The sequence below is a fragment of the Anguilla rostrata genome, chromosome 8 (assembly GCF_018555375.3).
Source record: "Anguilla rostrata isolate EN2019 chromosome 8, ASM1855537v3, whole genome shotgun sequence".
NCBI classification, from domain to species: Eukaryota; Metazoa; Chordata; class Actinopteri; order Anguilliformes; family Anguillidae; genus Anguilla; species Anguilla rostrata.
Window position 1 is genome coordinate 30,420,249 of NC_057940.1, and position 23,655 is coordinate 30,443,903.

At 43.1% G+C, this 23,655-nt stretch overlaps 1 protein-coding gene across 3 annotated transcripts in view; it reads left to right on the forward strand.

Moving 5' to 3' along the window:
• col8a2 (collagen, type VIII, alpha 2) overlaps window positions 1–23,655 on the forward strand; it is a 58,239-nt gene that overhangs the window by 5,192 nt on the left and 29,392 nt on the right. For 2 of the 3 annotated variants that reach the window (XM_064347648.1, XM_064347649.1), the window contains exon 2: window positions 21,262–21,353. The exons of the other annotated variant lie outside the window; for it this stretch is intronic. The gene's annotated coding sequence lies outside the window, so the exon portion shown is untranslated. The remainder of the gene's footprint in view (window positions 1–21,261; window positions 21,354–23,655) is intronic. 3 annotated transcript variants of the gene reach the window in all.

Consider the following 23,655-nt stretch of genomic DNA (forward strand, 5'->3'; position numbering starts at 1 on the left):
GTGCCTGGCAGAGTGGGCAGGTGTGCTGGACTCCGCTCAGCTGCTTACCACGACCAATGAGGACCAGGTGTTCTTCTGAACGCACACGTGCACACGCACATGCGCGGACCTTTGACCAGGCACACGCACGGACACGTGCGTGCCAGGGTCTGGCCCAGAAACGTTGAGTAAAAATAGCCTTTGAATCCGCAAAGTCACATGGCCCCCGTCAGGGCCGATATCAGGAACATCAAGAGCCGCTTTCTCTCTCTCCAAACACATGTGACCCGGTCGTCTGTGTCTCGTTACGCCGCCGCACACATCTGCCCGTCTCCTCCTTTTTTCTCGCTCTCTCCCCACTCCCTTTCTCATTTTCTTCTTTTTTTTTCAATTTTCCTCCTTCGGCATCTGCAATCTCATTTCGCACATTCTATTCTTTACGCTTCCCATCTCCATGCTCCCTTTCTCTTTCTCTTTCTCCCTCTCTTTCTTCACAGGCATGATTGGATGCCGAAATGTTTTTCAGTTTTTTGGCAGCAGAGACTGAGGGAGGGAGAAACAGAGAGAGAGAGAGGAAGAGAGAGAGAGTTGGGGGGAGAGAAGGAGAGAGAGAGAGAATGGGGAACTTGGCAGCCGACCCTTATTATTTTTCCTTTCGCTCACCATCGAACCTGTCAGCAGCCACTCTATCATCTCCGGAGCTTTTAAACGCCTTGGCCACTGTAATCAAAGCACCTTATCAGCTGTGCACTTCCTGGAGATGGGGAGGGGGGCAGGTGGGGCAGGTGGTGTGCTGGCTCTCGTGTGTCACATCCTGCAGGTGGCAATGTAGAGGACCTGGTTGGATGAGACTGACTGAAACGCAACCTGTTCCACCTCCATATTATTTTCTGGTACCAAATCTCACTTGTGTGTTGTCTCACTGAAATTGCAGTTGGAAACCCACTGGAACAGCTGAAGCTGAATGGTTAGGTATACCAGGTAAACAGTCACAGCCTTACTTATTTACAACTGCCTCCTTCTCGCTGTTGCAGACATAAACAGGAACATGTACCATGTCTATGTTCAGTTCTATGCACCTGCATGCACAATCTTTCCTTTTAACACAAACAGGGAAGCGTGCTCAGAAACCACAGACTCTTATGAATGAACATAAGCACTTGTAGACTCAGAAACACACAAATACAAATACAATAACATGTACATGCGCATACACTGAATACTTATGTTTTTATTGGACATCCAAAAGCAATGAACACTTCACAAACCACATCTGACTCAAACCATATGCAAATAAAGTTTTACTCTGAGAGTACAACAACCCAGACTGAGTCTTGAGTAAGTAAATGTTCTGAAAATGCAAGTAAAATATCACAGTTGAACTATCATACTCAGATTCAAACTCAAAAAATGTTTTTCCCTGAACATAGATGTTCTAGAATTTGTCCAGTTTCTTTTGTGTCCTTCAAATATTATCTGTGTCACAAGGAACAATGCAGGACTGGTCATACTGTTATGCAGTTATTAAAAATTGACTTGTGGATTGTTCTTCAGGGTAATTTTATCAGGAATGTTAGCAGTGTCCAATGAATCTGTCATTTCAAAAGGTTATTAACACAAGTCCTTCATGATTTTTTATTTCACATAAACACAAGTTTGATGATCTTTTTTTCTTATAAAAGATCTCACAGCCAAATGGGAATCTAAGTGGAATGTTCCCCAGTGTTCTTGAAACATTCCGTATTAGCTGGGTAAACACTCCATGTGTCCAACCAAAGCCATTCTACTGGGTTTTGGGCCAATGCTGGCCTTTTAACTGGCTCAACACAATTGCTCCATATTGTGAAGACCTAAAGAGGAGTTGAAAATAGCAAACCAAGGAGTGGGAAGTATGTCAGCAAGTGCTGGCCTTTACGATTAAGTGGAGGTTCATTTGGCTTGAGTAGAGTATGAATACAAACCTGATCCCAAAAGAAATGAGGCTGTCTTGGGAATAGGAAAAAGGCCAGTGCAATGGCCAAAGGAGATGCACATACACAGTGCACAATGTAATTGCATGGGACGTTGAGGATTCTTCAGGAGAAAGGGAGCATCCAAAGCTTTAATCTGGGATGTGATAGAGCGTATCTGCTGGTATGGATTTTACAGGATTAGGGAAAATCTTTGTGTGCTCAATTTTTGGGATGGGGGGAAGGGGTATTGTTGTTGGAGAGAACAAGAGAACAATGCAGCACAATGGCGACATGTTATAATGAAACCTTAAAAGCAGATGGAGACACTTAGTGTTCCTTTTGCTCTACCTGTACAACAGAAAGTCAAACAAAAGACCCCATTTAATGGGGGGGTGGGGATGTTTTGGGGTCTGTGATTTGCCAATTGCCTCTGCCTCCCTTCACTACCTCTGGAAGTGAATTCAAGCTTAAGATCCAATACTGGATCAAAACCTTGAACACTGCCAGGTCCTGCTGGGGTCAAGTCTATTTCATGCAGTATTTCCTCCCAACAACAGAAATTTTAAAGGCGCTCTAGTACAAAGTGAGCTGCCTGTAGAACGTCGTACACAGGTCACAGGGGATGATTGGAAACATAAAATATTTATTGATTTATTTCATTTTCTGAATGTCCCTCATATTGCTTGTGCACAGCAGTGTGTATACACTCTAACAGGCAAGAGGGAAAATGAAAAAAGAGCATCTACTGCACCAGAGGGGCACTCAAATGCCCATGGGGGCACCCTAGTAGCACAACAGACCATCACTTTTTTCATTTGAAGGGGCATCATAATGGGACACTTGCATGCTTAATTTTTGCCCTATAAGGTGCCCTAGAGGTACCACTTTGGTCCCTCTAGGGTAAAGAAAACACACTTTGTTTTTGCCCCAAGTTCCTTGTGAAGCATAGCAATGTCCTAGGATTATAATAACTAGCCTATGCCATGCAAGTGCTTGACGATGTGGAACAGGTTTTCCTGATTGAAATTCCCTGTAGTTTGTGCTTTGCTTTTGAATGTGGGGTGCTAGCATTTGGATCCGACTTCCACAACAGACATACAGATCATTTTAGTTTCAATTCGTGAATAAGCCGATGGCATTCACTGTACACCCTTCTGTTTCCAAAATTTGTTGGATACAGTAATGTTTTCTTACTCTGATTTTGCAAAAACTTTTGGTAATTTTTTTTGACAATTGCAAATTTGTCTTCCTTGGAACTCTCTGTGATCTGTGCCTGGGGAAAAGGGTGCAGTTAAAAAGATTTGTTTGTGTTTTTTGGATCACGGACCCCTTTCACGCAAAATCAGATGCATTTTCCGTTATCCAATGTATTGTAAAAATGCATCCGATTCGGTGTGCAAAGGCCTTTAAGCCTCATGTTTTCCCTCCCCTCCCTCCAGACGTATCCTGAATTGATTTTTCCAACTGCCCTCTTGTCCCGTGAGTCAGCTTTGTTTTGTCTGAAGTGTTTTGTAATGTTTTCAATAGAAGAGATGACCCAGTGCACAGGGTTAAGTCTCAGAAGGAGGTTTAATCCCATCTGCTGCAGGGAAAAGGGGTTCACAAGGAGATGCAGTGTATGGAAGTGGTTTCAAGGCTTTCCACCTGTGCTTCCTGTTTCTGGTGCAGCCTGAAATATGAATGACCCGAATCCGAATATTCTTTTTATTAAAGGCCTGTTATCCGTCCCAAATCTGGAACATAGAGTGCAGTAAACAGAGCTGTTCTGAGTTTTAGTCAATGCAGTTATCCAGCTAAGTCTGCTTTAATTTCCAGTAATTCAGCTTTGTGATACAGTCCCCAGGACATGGGTCAAGGCTTGGAACTGTGCAATGGTCTGTTTATAGGTTTGGTTTGGATAGTGTCCATCCCTTTATGTGTTTGTGTGTGTGTGTGTGTGTGTGTTTGCTTGTATGAATTTCCTATAATAATAATAATAATAATAATTATTATTATTATTATTATTATTTTCACATGAAACTGACATGTTATATTGTTCTCAGAAAAGAAGAATATTTAAAAAATAAATAAATTCACAGATTGCAGTTTAATTATCTGGACAAATCCTCTAGCCCAATGTGAACCTTTCTATTCACTTTGAGCATCATGTACATCACTTGTATGCTATAATATGTAACAAACATGTTACAGTGTGTAATAAGCCACAATGTGAAGTTTCTCATTACAGATATTAGTTGGGCTCAGCCTGTTGTTAAATGTGCCACAGTTGCCACCAGAAGCACAGAGCATCCTATAATCCAGAAAAGCAAATAAATACACTTGATTGACTGGTGGTGAAATTTCACCCAGAATACATGAGAATTGGGCAGAATTGGGTTTGGTCTTTGAGCTTTATATCTTAGTAGCTTTTAAATATTTATAACAGGTTTTTTTTATACGGATAAAATCAATCCATAATTACCCATTTGCAACATTCTGGAAATAATTATTGATGTTAGTTTAGTTTTTTGTATTTTAGATCTTCTCGGTAGATGCTGGTACATTCCGAGGCTTTAATCACCTGCACACAAATAAACTGGGCCTTTGTGAAATAAAACCATTATGGTTTGTTGTGACTCCTGAGCTCACATTAATACAAAACAATCAATTTTTGAATAAATTAAAGCATATGTACTTCAACGGATGAAAAGACCCTGAGAACGAAAAGGAGAAAATCCACTGCGTCGACCTATACCTGAACCATAATCTGGTTCGGGGTTCTGTATGTTTGCCTGTGTATTGAGCAATGCGTGTTTCGCAACATTTGGTTGATGGGCATAATGCACAAAATGAGGGCCCTGGGGCCATTTTTACTAATTGTGTCCATTTCCTGTAATCAGGCAGAACAAAGAGATTGATGGTCTTTCCATCTCCGTGTTTTGCTTTTACAGCTCCTTCCCAGCCAAAATAGGTGTAAGTGCGACAGAAAGGCATGTGAGGGTCTAACAGTTTCCCAATTCTGGGTTAAAAATGTGGGCGGCTCCGTCCATCAGTGATCCACATAATGTATGTGGTGTGAAAGGGGAGACAGAGACAGGGGGCCCCGCTTTCGTCTGGTTTTTCACGGCGTTGCAAGTTAGGGTTGCAAAAGCACTGTGGTGACATGCCCTTCTTCAGACCAGTGAAGTCAAAATGCATATGGCAGAATGACACACCCAATGCTTTTCCTGTCACATGATTCCTACACGTTAAAGTACTGGCACAGATCCACGGTGCCCTTTTCCATGACAGCTGACAGTAACAACTACATTTTATGTAATGATATGGAAAGAGTAGCAAAATGGCTTTCCCAGACATTAGTGCACACACAAAAATGTATTTATTTATTTATTTTGCAATCTTGGGTATAATCCCCACTTCATAAGTTTAATATCTAATTCTCTAATTTGCACGAAGCTACTGCATTCATATATGCTACAATCTTTTAGCTCATAGATTCTGAATGATTCAACCTCCAATACTTCAGTACCTTTTCTTCACCTCAACCACATGAATTAAGGATAAAGCTCTCTACACGTATGTTTACAAAACCCCTAGCACATTTAGTTTGAACATGGTTCGTAACAATTGTTACATATCATGCACACCAGAAAAATGTTTATTTGAAAGTTTTGACTGTTCAATGAACCGGTTGAAATAACAGGAAATTGGAAAGCTCTGTATATCCAATCAGCTATAATCCCGAATAGGCAAAAGGAGGTAATTAATTAGATTTCCCTTCATTCTGATTGGCTGAAAAACTGTCAGGAGCCCTACAAAAGAGGAAAGATGCCAAGGACAACAGGCATTAATTAGTATGAGTTTCAAGTCCATTACCAAAGTCTTTCATGTGGTTTACAGATGTAACATACTTCCCTCCTTTCCCTTTCTGTCCTTTGAAACAACTAATAATTATATTGTTTTGTTTTCTGTGGCCTTAATGCAAACCAGAGTGTTGAGGTAGAGTGATTTTCAACATGCCAATTTTTTAACAGAGTGTTTAATGCATAACCAAGGAGGCTGAGACTTCCTTCCAACGAGAGAGAGAGAGATACTTTTCTTTTTGCCTATGTGGTGGTAATTGTCAACATATTCTTCTGTGAGCACCACTGCTGCTGCACTAATTTGGGCCAGCATGTGGTTGCTTTGATTCAGCCAAGGTTTGAAATGGTGTCAGAAAGATCCGTTCCGAGTTGTCCTTGTTAGCTTGTTTGAGGAGCTTGCAATTTTATTGAGGAACCGCCTTTTTACATCCCTTGTTTCCTGTAATTAATTTCTTCTGTTTGAAACATTCCTTGTGCTTCTCATATGCTATGGTTGAGGCACAGTTGCAGTCTGTTCTTGAATGAGGTAATCTTCCTCCTGGTCCATCTTTTATTACTGCCATCCAGTATCTGGAATGTGTATGAGCTGGGTAGCCGGTGCTGTCATTTGCGTGTGTTTTCGGAAACCCCGCTATCACATGTTGGAAAGCTCCCAGACTTCCACAAAAACTAGACACTATAATGGGGCAAAATTCAAACAATCCTCGTATCTTAAACTCTTGTAAAAAAAAGAAAAAAAAAAAAGAAGGCAATGCGTGCCAGGTAATCACAGAATGCTGTTTTCGTGCCATGCCTTTTTTTTGCTTTGGAAGGAACGGGGGGACAGTGGGAGGGGGAAATTGCATTCCCGAAACAGAATATGCGAGAGGTAAATGCCGGTGCTTTGATCACATTCCAGCTGCAGATCCAAACAACAACAGCATGATCCGGTCCTTCAACCGAAATTGTGTGCGTCTACCCAGTCATCGCTGTCTACTGAGGCCTTCTCCTGAGCTCTTAACCATATGGACTATAGTATGCAAAAGTTATCTGAGGATAAGTATTAAGCCTAAGACACTGATAGGAAGGAGGGGCTAAACAATAAGTTGTTTTAAAAGAGCAAATAAAGCATGCAGTGTTACAAGCTAAAAATCTATTATTTTCCTTGTTAATTTGATGCAATTTGTCCCAAAGACTTCTCTCCCCTCAGAATTTCTCTTTTTCAGTTTTTCCCTTTGATGGAAAAATGTAGACATTCAAATAGAGATCTAATCAGTTCAGCCTTATCCTTCGCCCCAGCAACTTTCTTTGAGAGGCTGAACTGGGACAGCTCCTTGCCTCAGCCCAGATTTACTACACCCTCTGTGGTACTACATTGGCCACAATGGGTCTTGTGTAGCAGTGTCCACCTTGCTTTGGGCATGGTGTTTGATCCTGGGCTGGCTGAATTTGATCCCACCAATATATTATTTTAATATTGTTAAATTGATGACAAATCCAAACTGAGTGTGCCTGAGGTTCAAAGTGACCTGTAACATGATTCCCTACTGCTCCCTACAGGAGCACAAAGGTGTGATTGTTCCCCCCTCCTGTTCCCTAACTGAAACACTGCCTCTTTCAACCTAGTGGCCTACTTGCCACCCACCCGCCTCCCCCTCTCTCCCTTCTCCTGCACCTCTAATTCCCCCCAACCATCTCACATTTTTTCTATTGTTTTATAACTTGAAAAGTTAAATGAATTGGGTGAATTTAGAGGATTCAAAGACTTACAGATTCTCCCAAGTCAATACTCACCCTCTGAACCTTTCAGCGGTATGTGTCAGAATGCACTAAGGCCCTCTTCCCTGGAGGGGGGATTGTATAATCATTACACCAGGTGTTGTGCGAGTTGTGTCTGAGTGTTGGCCTGCCGTTGTTCCCCTGCTCCCTCCTGGTGCTTCCAGGGGCGTGTGTGGCCATTTTCTTGTCAGGGAGAGAAAGTGATGACTGTTTAATTGTGGTTTGAAGTTCATACCTGCTGCTCGGCACAGCATGGTGGTCCTCAGGTTCGGCCTTTTGGAGGGCAGCATGTAAAGCAGAAGTAACATCGTTATATCAGAAGGACAGAATACATTATCCATTGAAAAATGTCCTGTATGCCAGTAAATCTGAAAGGACTTTGATGTGAGGAATAGGAATTTTGCATTTGCTGCCATATAGATCGTAATTCTCACTCTTCAAAATCAGAATGACAGTGTAGAAGAGGTCTGTCTTCGATTATAATTGGTGGAGCATCCTCTGTTGAGGGTCATATAGAAATTACCACATGCTGACCACATGTGTTGCTGTTAATCAGCCTGCATTCCAATGTGACTCAGTACGTATCAACTCCATAGGATTCAATACTGTGCAGACAGTGCCAAGCGTATTGGCATCCATCCTCCCACGGCCAGTTAACTCACATAAAATGGTAGCATATACCAGATGAACAGAAATAAGCAGCTGAAATGCATTTGGGCTAAATTGCATTACAAGCACTGCTGTTCCCAGAACCTCTGTGTAATGGTCACCTGACACCAAAGATGGAAAAAAAGAAAACTCTGACAGGTATTTATGAAATCCAGATGTTATTAGAGTCAATCTGTGCAGATTTCTGAAGTTGGTAGCAATCAGGTTTGTGACTTGTGGATGTTCACTGATCACCACAGTGGAGGTCAAGACGACGCATTGCAGGGAACAACAATGTAAATCTGAGAGTGCTTTGAGAATAAATAATAAAGGAATAAATAAATAAGTATGGGAAATGTGGCACCTGTTGGGTGCCAGATAACATAAAGAAGTTGCCATACTTTGAGAAGCTGTCACATTATTTTTTCCACGTATTAAAAATGTGTTTGCCAGAAGAAACAGGGAAGCATTTTGTTTTCAGCTGGGGGATATACTGTATGTCAGGAGCTGGAACTGAGGCCAGCGATGCTTACAGCCTGTAAGGACACAGCGTCCCCACAGGCGGGTGCAAAAGCATGTGTTGAGACACGCTTAGGGAAGAGATGCACTGGCAGTTTCACGATATGCACATAATTGCTGTGTGTGATATAGAGGTGGCAAAAGGCTACAGGTTTGAATTATAGCTGAAGCACTGGGTTCAGTAAATTATTGCGCTGTAGAAAAGGATATTGGGGTGCATTAAACACACACACATAAACACACACACACACACACACACATACACAAACGCACATGCAGACATGCTGAGGTTGCTGAAAATGAGTGGCTTGATTGAACTGACCTCAGTCCAGACACTGTGCAGATTGCAGATTTCTGTCACAGGACCTGCAGGCGAAAGCCAGGTGGCCCCTCTCTCACAGGGCTATTGTGGGAAATAAAGTCACAACCCATTAGTTGAAAACTGACAGACGTCATCCGTGCTGCCAGTGACCTCAGATACACTGCTGTTCACTCTGTCCAGCCCCCGCCCCTCCAGAGCTGTCTCGGAATGTTTCTGTAATTGCTTTCAGTCTGTTTGTCTACCGAAAAGCAGCAGTGTGTCACAATACACCATTTTGTTCTCCGTCAAATCTGAGAAGCAATTGTCAACAGTGATGGTAATGCATCTATTTTCTTGCCGTTTAGATCCGTCTCCTCATTCATGGAGTGATTTGTCAGTTGAGATCCAATCACCACCATGCTCATGAGGTCTGTGCACATTCTGATCTATAATAGCAACTTCAGTAAGCAACATCCATTCCTTATGATTGGAACAGTTACTCTTAAGTGACTGAAAAGGAAACTGCAAATGGTGCTGTTGTATGCCCTTTAAAAGGATAACAAGTAAAATAACTTCTGAATAAACTGAGTAAAATACGAGGGAGACACAGTGGGAGGCTAACAAGGACATTGGCAACCTACATGGAAATGTGTGTGCAGCACACAAGCACGCATAGTCATACACGCACACACACACACATCATGCACATGCACACACACGCAGTCATTCAGACAGCAGTTTAAAGGCCGTTTATGTAATTCCAATAAAAACCACAGTCTCCCTATTACAGAGATTGAGACAGCGAAATAAATAAGTTGGGGGAGTTTGGAGGGGGCGTGTAAAGAGAGAGCTCTTTGGAAAGCAGGGGGAAAAGTAAAAGTCAGACATTGTTTGTTTTCTTGTCTCTCCTTTGTATCTCACTCCCTCGTTTTTCTTGGGGTTCTGAGCAGCGTTGTCTCGGTCCAAGATTTAGTGTGTGTGGGAAGGGTGCTAAGAGTTCATGGTTCCACTGTTCCTAACTATAATAATTTCAGTTAATATTCTCCCTGGGGACCATAAATATGTGTTGATATGTTCCTAATGGTCTGTGGACTTGTTTCTATGTTTTTGTTCCAGGGGCAGTAAGGGTGCATTCTGCAGAAAGGTCTACTAATGGAGTCCATAATCACTGGTGAACACTCATTATCTATCTGATTCATCTTAACCTGACAGCCACACTATCCACCCTGCCTGTCTGTTAAGCAGCATTATGTTACCAAGCCTCCTAGAGAGACATGAGTCTGGATAAAATTAGAAATTTGTCTGCAATGCAGAATCATTCCCTTCATAGCCAAGACTGTCCATCTGCAAGTTGAACAGTCTTGCCTGAGTTACTGAAACCAGAATTTTAGAATGCTGTAATACCATCATCATTAGCAATCCATGGAGATGAATTAATCAGCTGTACTGGTATACTTATCATTGCTTCACTAAACGGTTGTATCCACATATCCTAAGGGTTGCTAAGTCAGACTTAAGTTAGTTTATGTAGCTTATAGTTCCAGACAGGATGACTTTGAACCTGAAGGATTTACATTTCAGAGATCCATTGGGTTAGAGCTATAGACCTCCTGTCTGGACCACAGAGTTTATTGCCGTTCGGGATTACAGTCTCAGCAAGATGGATGGCCAAGATCTACCTCCTTGGCTTGGAGGCAGGAGAATAGGCGTGTGCATGCGCTGGGGGTGGGGCCAAGGGGGAGGGCATGTCCGCCGCTCCACTGAACCCACTCAGCCTTTTCTAAAGAGCGGCGAAGAATGGGGGCGGCCCTCCGATTCGCCCCTCAATGTTCCCTGGTGCCCGTCCAAATGTCTCCCCTTGTTCCACCATCTCCATCGTGGTCGCAGTCATTTTATTATAATTCCACGTCTCTGCCTTAAGTGAAGTTCCTCCAAGGGGGGCGCGGGTCTGCGTCCAGCTGGCACCTGGCGTGAGCGCTGGCACTTTCCTTCACCCACCCTCTGAAGCAGACAGAGGAAGCTATTGTCATCCGGATTCGGCGGGGGTTACAGCGTCCTGCTGCCACGTCGTCAGAAGGCGCACAGCGGATGCTGCGGCACCCGAGTGCCATAACATAGCGACTAACCGGGCTAGCTAAGAGGCACGGCGTAGACCTAATTGTCAAGGCAGAAGTGGGTGTTGTTTAGCTGCAAATCCCATTAAAATAAAAGAAAGCCTTTCTTGAGTTATTGCATTAAAACAGTCGTTGCTTAACCAGTTTGGACAAGGAACTGTATACATTATATCAGCAATGTAAGTTGAATCCTGACTATGCCAGTAACTGGCTTGTAACCTTGCAGGGTGATGCAACTTGCTGTAAACTGGCCAGGGCATTTCGGTCTCATTGAGTCAAAATGATGCCTGCAGGTTGCTTGAATGAGCTGCATATGAAATGTACTCCTCTGTCAAAAACACTGTGGAGCTCAACTCCACAGTGAGTGAGTGAGAAGAGACAGAATGTGCTTCAGAGGAGCACATGCTCTACTCAAAAGATTAAAGATGAGGCAGTAACCAGACAGGCATATCATGATCCATATTTTAAGGGTAAAAATTGATTAAAAATGCATGAGTGGCAACAGCACAAGGAGAAATTTTTGGAAAGGGATACAATATGCGTCTTATGGAAGGGGATGGGAAAGTGCTCCATGAAAAATGCCGGTCTATGAATACTGGTTCCTTTACTTTCAAATCTAATTAAATGCGGTCTATTCCAAACCATAATGAATCCGAGTATTCCGCATAAAAAAGCAAGTGCTTTTACAGCAGTGGTGAATGATATGAGAAGCGGAAAGAAATGTATGGCCAAAATGAATGTGTAGAAATGTCAGTTCCATTATAAGATTGTTTATTGATTGCCCCATTTCACTGCTAGATAATTATTATTTTGGTTCAGTGTCCTGTCAAGTGTCCTTCAGGTTTGAAGGGCTGGCAGTGCTTGTTTTACTTATGATGTGGTCTGAAAAGCCTCCAAGTGCCCGTTCAGTAGAAATCTGTTTGTTTCTGGGTACTGGCTGGGTTTTCTCAAGCTTGGGGCTGGGCAAGGTTTGGCTTGCATGTGGCGCTCCCTGCTTTTTGCTCTTTCTGAGTAACCATAGTTTTGTTGCTCCATTGGAGAACAACGGGTGCACTATTTGATGTGGCTTCGGTTCAAGTCCCATGCTCCCGTGCTTCGCTCATTGGAGGGGGCTGCGGAGAACTTGGTAACGCGGTCTAATCAACGAGCGTGCCAGGGTGTCAGTCAAGCTGCGGAAACCTGCGGCAGCACCGCTGGCACCACGCTATATTTGCATTGCGACCATGTTCCGCTTAATCCTGCAGAAAGCCCGAAGGTAAAAGTAGGTCTTTTGTAATTATTCTTCCACCTTTTACAGAGCTGGCAGGGAGATACAGGCACTCGCTGGGCCAAAGGAAGGGAGGCAGCTCCGTTAGAGCAGGGTGGTACAGGAACAGTGCACTCTGAGATATTATTCCCAGGGGTGTCCAGTCTTCTGAGGGAAAGCCCATTGAGGGTGCAAGCTTTTTCATGGCGGCACTTAAACACCTGAATAAACTATTCAAAGTCTTGAATGATGATGACGACTGGTTAATTTGTTGAATGAGCTGTTTTAGCGCTTGGCTAGAATGAAAGCCTGATGCATCTCAGATAAGATTGGACAGCCCTGGTTCAAAATGTCAGGCTTCTGATATCAAGTGGTATCATAGTAACAGAGAATATGCAGTAAAAAATACAGTAGAAACTTTATGTGACATTTGATTTAAACACCTGTATAAATATTGCCATGTCCATTTAAGGGGTAGCAATGCTCATACCAAGAGGCTGGCGTATTGTTTGGCACTAGGCACAAATTTCCAATAAACACAAGATTTTAAAGAACAAGGTAATTGCTCTTTCAGAACTTATCCCTGGCCAGCTCACCAAACACCCCCACACCCCACCCAACACGCCCCCACACCCCTGTCGTGCCACTTTTGTTGTTATTCTGTCCAGACGAGACAGATGTGAGGGAGATACGATCTCGTGTTCATTTGGGTTTTTCTTTTCTCCCCTCTAGAGAAAATATGGACTTTCTGAAGCTGTGCTCTCCAGACATACAGACAAGTTCACAACATTACTGGCTCTGTGTCATGTCTTTCCTGCACATAATATTTCAGAAGCCCATTGCTCTTCTCCAGACTCTTAAACTCAACCCAGAGGGAATATATTTTTTACATGTAAGATGATGCTAAAACAGGCTTAGGATAGTAGGATTTCTGCAGCAGTTTTCTTTATAAATCTACTGTTCTACATTTTGGTTTGAGGTCTGACAAAGTTTGACCAATTTATTTATTTTATCCACTCTTTTTTCAAGAGAATGGGTGCAAAGTCTACAAGTCTACACTATCTTGTGATTAGACATGGTTTTTCCATTAACATTCAGTTCATTCTCTATGGCACCCTATCTTTTGGGATATGAATTTGAAATTGAATATTCTTTATTATATCATTGTGCATTGTTAAGGGAGTTTGTTTTATTTAAAACTAATCTCATGATATCATGTTAGCATCTAAAACAGACCACTGGCTTAACCTCGAATCTGGTCTAAATTTCAGAGCCTTTGTGTAGTGAAGTTTAATGCAACGCTCGTTGCGATGGTTTTTATTTATTGTTGGCATATTGTTGGCGTTTCCATGCAAGTCATACCAGGTCCCTTAGAAATTTAATTTTTGGTCATGTAATGAAGATGAAAAGCTTCCATGAAATCATTAAAGGTCCATTCAGTGAAATTGCCATTGCCCAGACATGGTCCACCCATTGCACCCTAATTACATTAAATGAAAATAATGATGATCGTAATCGTGCTGATGGTGATTGACCCACCAGACCGGCACAATTTTATGTGTGTTTCCCCTAGACAGAGTTGGCTGTGTCTCCCCACTCACAAGCTGACTTCATTTAGACATGTATATATATATATAAACTGAGACCACAGTTGGAATTAGAGTTGAAACTTTCTCTTTCCAATCACTTATTTTACCTCCTTGCATCATTGCACCATTTGCTTCCTTAGCTCCACCAGTTGTAGGACGTGAGGAAAGGACACAAGGACGGAGGAATCGAGCAAATGTATATTAAGCGAATGAAACATACATGTTCAGTCAAGCCTAAATTTGTAGCCACATCAATTACAGACTTGGCAGATGAGGAGAGGTGGAGCATTACATGCGTTCCAAAAAAATACTTCTGCAAAGGATGCACTTGTGTTTCCTCCCTCAAGCATCCTTCGGGAGCCTCCTAGATCCTTGCACCAAGCTCCTTCATGGAGAATTTAACGATGGGCTGGAATGTCCTTAAAGATGGCTGACCTCAAACAATTTCTGGGCCAGTCGAGGACCGAGGATCGAATAGATTGACTGAAGGGCGGATAAAGTAAGCAATTGGGAAGAGCCCTTAATCTCAGTTGCAGTTCGATTGATGATCCTTATATGAACCATGACAGCACCCTCTGCAGGAAGTGATAGCATGGTGTGTAGCAACAAATGTTTCCAACTCTTATAGATGTTTGCTTGTATCATAAAGGTGAGGTGCTTCATATCAAATGACATTAACTACTCTTATTATTGTAATTTTTTTCCAGAGCTTCTCTAAATAAAAAGCTTGGTATTGGTTACCACTTACAGCTGCAACTTGCCAATATTAAAAGCCGCCTGAGTAAAAGTGCTTCAGTTCCCAAATCTAAATGAACTTAAACATTTTCAGGCTTGGCTCTTTTGTTATCTATGGAAACTTCGGATTAGAAAGCTTTAAATGGCTGCCTGTATAAAATAAAAAAACTGAATAGAAACCAATTAAACCAAAATAAGAATGGACACAGACAGACAGACTTAAAATGACACAAAAAAATTCTGAATCAAGCTTCAGCATCCACCGGCTAGATTTGACCCTGTGACCTCTAGAAGTGTATTATAATTGGTCACATTTCCCGGGTCACCACATGTCACAGTGTGCCTGGTGGGAAATGAAGGCGTGTGATGGTCTAGTGCCCTTGACTGACAAGTGTTAGGGTCACCAGTGTCTTCTGACAGATGTGAGATGATAAAGCTAACCAAGAAACAGAGGCCTGGGAGCTGAAATGCATTCAAATAATCACAATGATGGAAATTAGACACCTTTCAGCTACAGAAGTGCATAAAGTGGTATAAAGAGAGAGTCTACATCTTCAATACGCTGTTTATTTAGGAAAACATGTACCCTCAAATTTTAGCTTTTTGCACATGCAATTGCAAATGCATCTGGCATCATTCAGAAACTATCAAGGGACTGTGAAATATCACATTATTTGGCTAAGGGCTATCTAGAACTGGTATTCACTATTTTTAGAGTTACACCCATATTAATCACTGTTACAGATCTCTAGAAAAAAATGATAGGTGATTCAAATACTAATGGTCTTCTTGTTTGGTTTGATTTTCTTATGTAATCGATCTGTGAAGCATGTCTCTTATTTTCACAACAAAAACGCAATGAAAAGAAAAACTTTCAAGACGTTCCCGGCTTTTTTCATTGAACAGGGCGCCAGGGCCGACCAACATCTATGCACCTGGCAAGCAATATCCTAGAGAAATTTCAACAGGCCAGTCTGGAATTCACAGAAGGAGTTATAAATCAAAGAAAGAATTTTGAAACAAGGGGCGGGCTGGTAGGGGGGGGATTCAAGACGTTCAAGGAGTTGGGAGAAGTACTTAAGTCTGGAGATCAAAAAAATTTTTCCAAGTCTCAGCCGGCAATTGTTGAGGGGCTTAGATTTCCTGAATGGGTCTGTGCAGTATCGTCATCGGTCTTTTGATGAACTCCCAGCTCTCCCATTCAGAGGCTTGGGGGGGAAGGGGAAAGGCCCATATGTTGGCATGCGTTACACTTCCAGTACAGTTATCCTCCATTACTCTGTCAAGAGTCTGCAAAAGAGTAAATCTTCATTATTGGACTGCCAACTGTCATGGAGCAGTGAAACGGCCATGCCGTAACGTCTTCCACTTACTCAGACCACAGAGAATGTGCATGTCGAATGGTCCTGCAATGGGTTTCCCCATCTTCCCAGTAGAAGTCAGAGACCGTGGGTTTCTTTGGTGTGTGGAATTAGCCTCTGGAGAATTGTAACCTTCTTCTTTGAAATGGGAGCTGGTATTCTACTTTCTGTCACTGACAAGTTGTGAGATGACAGTTGAATAATGAACACAGCCATGTGTCTAAAGACTCAGGGTTAGCCGCCTGATAGGTATTCCCTGGGTTGTGCTGCAGGTTTGAGTGATCAGGTCATACAGTAGTGTTTGTTTTAGACTCTCCTATGACACAATGTATCTGGGCGGGTGGCATGTATGGCAGTCACGGATGAGAGACCTACCGTCTCGCGTCATTCTCCCTCCTGGTTTGCCTCAAGCCAACACCTATTTCATTAATACCGCCTACTCAATAAATCAAGTGAGCATGAGGCTTGCCATTTTTCTCTGCCAACGGGCCACCTCATTAAAATAAGATAGATTTTTAATACCCCCAGAAGGTAGCCTGCCCTGGAGATGTCATGTGGAAGGAATGACGCCAGCAAAAGGGATTTTTTTCAGAGTTAATCAACAACAACAACTGTAGAAAAAAGTTTTTTTTAATTATTATTTCAATTTTTTTTTCAGTTAATATTCTGAGGTTAGAATATGTGCCACACCAATAGAAAATGAAATGGGCCCTGTACAAAATCTCTCTGTAGAATATTGGCCCAGCATTTTACAAAAAATATTCCTTTCATGTCTTTGCGGTTGTGTTTAAATCCCAGGCATTAATTTACTGTGGTAAAATTTCTGTATGAGTTCTGTATGCTTTCTTTTTGGGGGCTTGTTAGAAACTTTTTGCTATGACAGCAATACCTGCTCCTTGCCCCCTTTGTCTCCACTAAAATGTCTTCCAAATCCTGGTGAAGTAGTTGCTCCAGTTGATAATTGGGCCCATCGATCAAAGACAAGAAGGCTCCTAATTTACAGTTTATCTGGGCCACTGTCCAAGTAACTCAACCTTCCAGGGCCAATGAAGCATTTATTCTGCTGAAGGTTCCTGGGTGCAGGGGGGTATGAGGCTATTAATGACAGAAAATGCTGACATCTTCTGACAGCAGGGGTGCTGGGACTGCATAAGACGGGGTTTGGATTTTGTTGTGGAGATGGGATGGAAGAAACAGAAGAAAGTTGGTTCCAGTCTCAAGAGTGACATACAGGTACTCTGCAGTAGAGTCTGAACCTGTGACTGTATCCTGCTCACCTTACAAGACTCTGTGGTCATTTTCATCAGAACAGAAATGCACCTATTCCCACCTTCTTTGACCAGAAACACTATCAGCACAGAGTGCTCCAAGGAAACCTCTGTATTGTCTAATTATCATCAGTAGAAGAAGGGGCCCCAAGAACAAAAGGAATCAAATGTTGATTAGTTTTAGCTGATTATAAATTCCAGGAGCGCAACGGGAGGTGCCTGTTGGTGGCTGATTTCACTTTTTGTTGGGGCTTTTGCAGCAGTTTACATAATAGGCCGTGTGGAAATGGGCGCAATTATCTCAGCGTGGTTTTTTGACCATGCTTAAATTCAGACAGCATAGAATCTGATAGAACCCCAGGTATATTTAAGAGCCTATTACCCATAAAATAGCTTTAATTTCTTTGTGTTTATGAAAAGGTCCCACTTGCACAATGAAAAATTCAGTTTCATTCATTAACTGTTGCTCTGTATCTGGTACTTTAACAATGCTCCCACCTCCCATATAAACAAGGGGGAAAAAACCTGAATGGTGAATGTTTCATTCAAAAAAATGCCAAATGTATACGAGTGTTCAGTAGTCACATTTGTATGGCAAACATAATATCGACAGTGAACTAAATGGTACCTATGCAGTGTTGATGACGGTAACCAGTTGTGTCAAATGACACAAACAGCATGTAAAAACAGGGGTCTTCAACCCTTGTCCCAGCTGATATGACGTCTTTTGTTTTCACCTTAAAATCAGAAAAGATTTCAGAGGTGAGTTAACTGCTTTAAAAGGTTATTTAAGTGTTAAGTACCAACAGAGATTAAAGATTAGCACACCATATGAGAGAGAGAGAGAGAGAGAGAGAGAGAGAGAAATGCAGTGTGCCATAAAGCTGGGCTGTGCCGAGATTTATGCCCCATATCCCCAGCGGCCCACTTCTGTCTTGTCTCTTCCACACTTGCAGCTCAATCTTCCCTGACCACCCTCCCTCCAGACAATGATAAGAACCTCCTCTAACCACATGGAGCCAATAGAAAAATACCCCATTGTCCATGAGCTCAGTCATATACTGTACAGACGTGAAGCATCTAGTCCAAAGCAAGGAGTGCTAACACTCTGATTGCTGATAATTGTGCTGCTGCCATGGTTCAGCTACAATGCACAACCTCCTGTTCAGCAGTGTGTTTGCTTTTGCTACTGAAATGTGTAGGGTTTGATTATTCACTTGAGGACAGGGGCTCTTGGCAAAGGAAACATTTCCTTCTTGTTCTTGGGAGGGTTTTTGCACAGATGAATAAGGCGCTGTTTTAAGAATGGAACTTATGATGGCCATTGCTGTGTCCAAAATTATTACAGTTGGCAGTTTTCACATACAATGCAGGTACAGTTGTGTGTGTGTGTATGTGTGTGTGTATAACAGATCAGATCTGAAACCATAGCTCCCTGCTGTCTGCATGACACAACATGATATACAGTTAACTAGCTGAGCTAAGGACCAAAGGTCCACAGCCAAGGGAACTAATCACACTCTTATTCAAACTCTAAAGGTTATATCTGCTTCTCTATAGGTATTCACATGCTCACTGATGTGCTTGAACTCTATGTGTGTGTGTGTGCTTGAGAGAGTTGTGCTGCTTCCATCCCGGTAGTGTTTTAGCATCTACAGCCTGGACTAAGTTTGAGGCTTGTTGATGAAGCACATCCACCACAGTATGGTCCACCAGACAGGAAAGGACATGGTTAAAGGGCTCCAATGACAATGCTGCTGATGTCTGTCTTCTCTCAGACGGACAATTAACTGCATTGTGCAGGCATTAAGAGTTCTCTGGATGGTTTGTTATATGTCTTTCCCAGAAGACTGTTAGGCTATTGATGCAAACCCACCTCAACACCAGTTCCCGGGCTGGTTGCCCTTTAGCTCATCTTCATTTAGATGGTACCACTGAAGCTTACTTCCTGTGTTATATACAAGCTAACATCCCTTTGATTACTTTGCAAAACTTGGAGAGACATAATCCGTTAGCACACAGACACAAGCAGAAAAACACACACGTGTGCACTCACGCATTCATGCACTCACTCACAGTTTTCCATTCCCCCTCACGCCACCGTGTCCAGGCTGTCGGCAGAAGTTAATCACCCTCGCTCTGTCCTGTCAAAGGGTTCCCTCGCACAGTGAAACACCGGGGATCTCAGAGAGCTCAAAGTGGGCAGAACCCCTCCCCGTGCTGTTTACATTAGGGCTTTACGGCCTTTTTAGTGCCGGGTGAGGGTGAGGCTACCGGTTTTATTTTACAGGTCTTGAGTCAGAGTGGCGACAAAACGCAGCAGCGTGTGTGTGCACGATGGGAGTCGCTCTAGGAAGCTTGTGAGGCGTGCGCAGGAAAGCTCAACACAACTCATGTACCACGAGCCAACCCTGAAGTGGAGTGTGTAAAATCCCTCATGCCCTGCGCCACTGAGTCTGTCTCCAAGGCCAGTCAAATTTATGGAGGACTCTTGCATTAATCACGGTGGCTTGATAAATGCAAGCCACCATTGGAGATTGATTTGCTCTACCGGGTGAAGCAAAGTTTAAATTTAGGCTCTAATTTGATCCAAAGTCCAAGGCCATGGGTTTAATAAGTGCTGCACTCATCAGGCGTGGAGGAGGGTGGGGGCATGTGGACTCCGCCTGCAAACTGCCTGTTTTGACCTCTTGGGAACTATTATGGATGTGAAATGTGTGAACACAACTTTCTTATTATGTAAGAAACAACAATCAATCAGAAACTCTCTGTGAGCTGAAATCTTGAATTCAAAGGAAGATGAATATGAAAGGTCCAGAATTAAGAACAGATTTTCGGTTTGTTCTGGACCAAGACAAGAGACTTAGAAAGCAAGATATTTCTGTGGGTGAAAAATCTCCATCTCAGAAACTCTGATGTCTGATTGTAGGACAGAGGCCCCAGCAGAAGGCCAGACACCCTAAAATCAAATTTGGGTGACTGGAAAAGAATTTAGAACAGTTACACAAACTCCTGTACAATTAACACAAAAAAAGAAGCAAAAAGAAATAACTTTTCTCAGGCAAACAGCAAAGATCTCCCCCAACGGCAACTATTTAGCATGAAATCCATCACTGCAGACATCACAGGCCTTCCAGTGGGCTCTGAGAGCGCGGAGGCGACGGGGGAGCTGAGGCCGCGGCAGCGACGTGTCGGCGCGCCTCCTCTCTGTTGAAAAGTGGCCCTCTCAGTTTGGTGCCATAGTTCACAGCACATTCATCGTAGGGGCACAGGGGGAGAGATTTCTCCGACAGGCAGATGACCTACTGAACCCCGTTCAGGCCCCGGCATGGATCTGCTGGCACAGAAAGGTCAGCAGAGCAACAGTGAGGCCTAGCGTGTATGCATTCGGGTAGATCTGATGGGGGCCAACAGTAGAGTTGAGGTACGGAGGGAGACGTAATTAGATTATGTGTGGTTGCGACTGTGTGAAAACGGTGCCTGTTCGGTGTGCAGTTCAGAATTTAGGATCGCTTTCTCATCTGCCGTCTAGCTACTGGGCTGCTTACCTCAATTTGCAGTGCATGAGTAATATACAGAGAACTGGAGGAACTGAATGAAACACAACAAGTAGGGTTAGATGCCCTGGGCTGGCCCTGCAGCCACAGGCAAGCTATGTTTGTACTTCCTTGTATACTGTAAATCAACACAAATACTGTACCATTGACCACACATGGTTTAGCTCACCATATCACCTGTTCCAGTGTGCAGAACTGTTTTTCTCACTCTCTGCTGCAGGCCATGCTGGCCTCACGTCTAAAACGAAGGCGGTAAACTGGGGGGTTCATTTCACCTCTCGGAACAGGGCGGCATCTCTTCTCATCTCGTCTCATCTCGTTCAGGGGATTTGACCAAGATTTCCTGGCCCTTATTAAAATATAATCCAGGCTCTCCCTCTGTTTTCCACCAGACGGGCTTGCACTTGCAGCCAGCTTGGCTGACGGGAGATTGAGGAGGGATTACCGCGCGTCTCAGCCCACCCGCGGCCGGGGAGAGAGAGCGGTGAGTGGCGTACCGCACATCAGAAAGGGCTGCCCAGGAAGGCTGCCTCGAGACCGTCTCATCGCAGCCTGTTGCTCATGAAGTGCATTATCTCAGAGTATGGAACCCTGGATAAATTCAGCCCCGGAATATGACCTCAGAAAGCTATTGTCGGCCGCATGCGGGTCAGGATTTCCAAGCCTTTGACTAGTGGGATTAGGACCACTGCTGGTGCCCTTTAAAGGGGCAAAGATTTACGTTCATAAATTACCTGAATCCAGAAAGCCATACTCCCTGTACAAATAGTGATTTTCTTATGCAAGCAATGCATGAGTTCCACCTATTGCAGATCATTATCATGAATGTGTTTCATCTTTAAATATTTCAGAGCTGAGACTGAAATCCTTGGAAGACTAGGAAAACCGATTCAACTGATATAAATACCTGAAAATCACAGTTCAAATGGTGTGAGGACAGCAGTGTAAATTGACACTATTAATTATCCATCACATGATATAACAAAATTTCCACTTTCATGCACACCATTTTGTTATATTGATACATGCTAGTTGGAAAATGGCCAGTGACTGCACTCAGTGATAGTGGGAGTTGTGTGTTTTCACATTGAAGTCACAATACATAAATTCTGTGTAGGATGTTTTAAAGTGTGCCCCTTATCAGACCCCCAAAGGAAAACAGACTGTGTTTACTGTGTTGACAGCATAGTTTGTGTGTTTGATGGTGTGGTAGGGTGCACACTCACTAAAGAACTACATTCAAAACTGTTTATGAGTCAGCAGCCAGCTACAAAGGTTAACCTGGTGTGATAAGCTTACAGAAATAATGCAAGCAGGATCATTGCTGCACTGTCTTGTTATGATTGTGTCTTTATTTGATGACTTGGGGTTTTTCTTTCATCGTTGGATATCTAAGGGGAAACATGCATCATATGCGTATAGCCGTTCCACTACACATTTATGAACACACATTATTGACTCTTACTGTTGCACACCAACCAGTTGTAAGGTCCTAACATAACATACACAACTCAGGATATCTGCACCCTGTAGTCACTAGACTGTACTAGTGTCGTAGCAAGGTACACAATTGTATTTATGTAGGCTACACACACCAGAGACACGTCCACACCTACCAAAATAGATGACGATTCGTATAGAGCCACACTACTGGTGGATCATTTGTAGTCTCCTTCTATGTAGAACTGTTAGCACAGAGGAAAGGTTAAAACATTACTTTGGAGTCAGATAACTGAGACATCATTAAATCAAACCTGTTCCAGTAGCACCAGCTAAGACGCATTTCATCACCACTCAGATACTTCCACTGGTTAGTGTATCTGAGGGGATTCTTACATCTGGGTTTCAGATTCCAACACAGAGATACACAGCATATAACTATTTTGAAGAGGTTTTGGCAAATATCGCTGACTGTTGCTGTTTATCCAGAGGCCAGAGCTGCAGTGTAGTGGGTAGTGCAGTGTGACGTAGCACTCTGAGTTTCTCCTGGAGATGACGTGGCTGTTTAAGTTACAGTCTGTCAACCCGGGCTTTGAGTGGAGGAAAACTCCTATACGTTCATCAATCTATTCCGAGACACAAAACATCAATCAGGAGACCTTACTGTCTACCTGTCAACAACCTGTCCAACCGCTGGCCCACACCCCTCTCTCAGTGCAGTCCACCCATAAAACCACCTCCACATCCTTCCATCCCGTCATCATTTTCCTTACCTTGTGGTAAAAAAGGAGTGCTCTGTCCCTCTTGCCAGACACATACCTCTGAGCAGAGAAAACATGCAGGGAAAGGTCTCACGACGTCAGGTTCTGGCAGCTCACAATAAAAGTATTCACACCAGTAATGCACTGCATGGAGAAAAAGGCAGAGAGAGACGGAGTAGGGAGAAAGAGAAAGGGGGAAAGCGAGGGAGAGGGAGAGAGAGCGGTGCCGACGCTGCCAGAGCCTGAGACTTGAGAACGGTGCATGAGGAGAGAGAGAGGAGGTAAGAGAAAAAGCAGAACTCTGTGAACAAGGGAGGGAGAAGGAGAGATGGATCAGGTTGTGTCTGCGGCTTTGGGGGAGATGGGTTACAGAGGAATCATGGTGGGAGCAACAGTACACCAGCGTTTAAGAACAGAGTTTTCTAGGCACCAATGAATTTTGATTTGAAGTTCCATAGGTACAAACACATTTGTATGGGTCCTGTTTTTAAAGTTTCTCAAATCTGCATTTTCCAGAGACAATAGCTATCATTGCCAAGGGGACTGAAGTGGGATATAGAGGATTCCACAGAGGGCCCACAATCA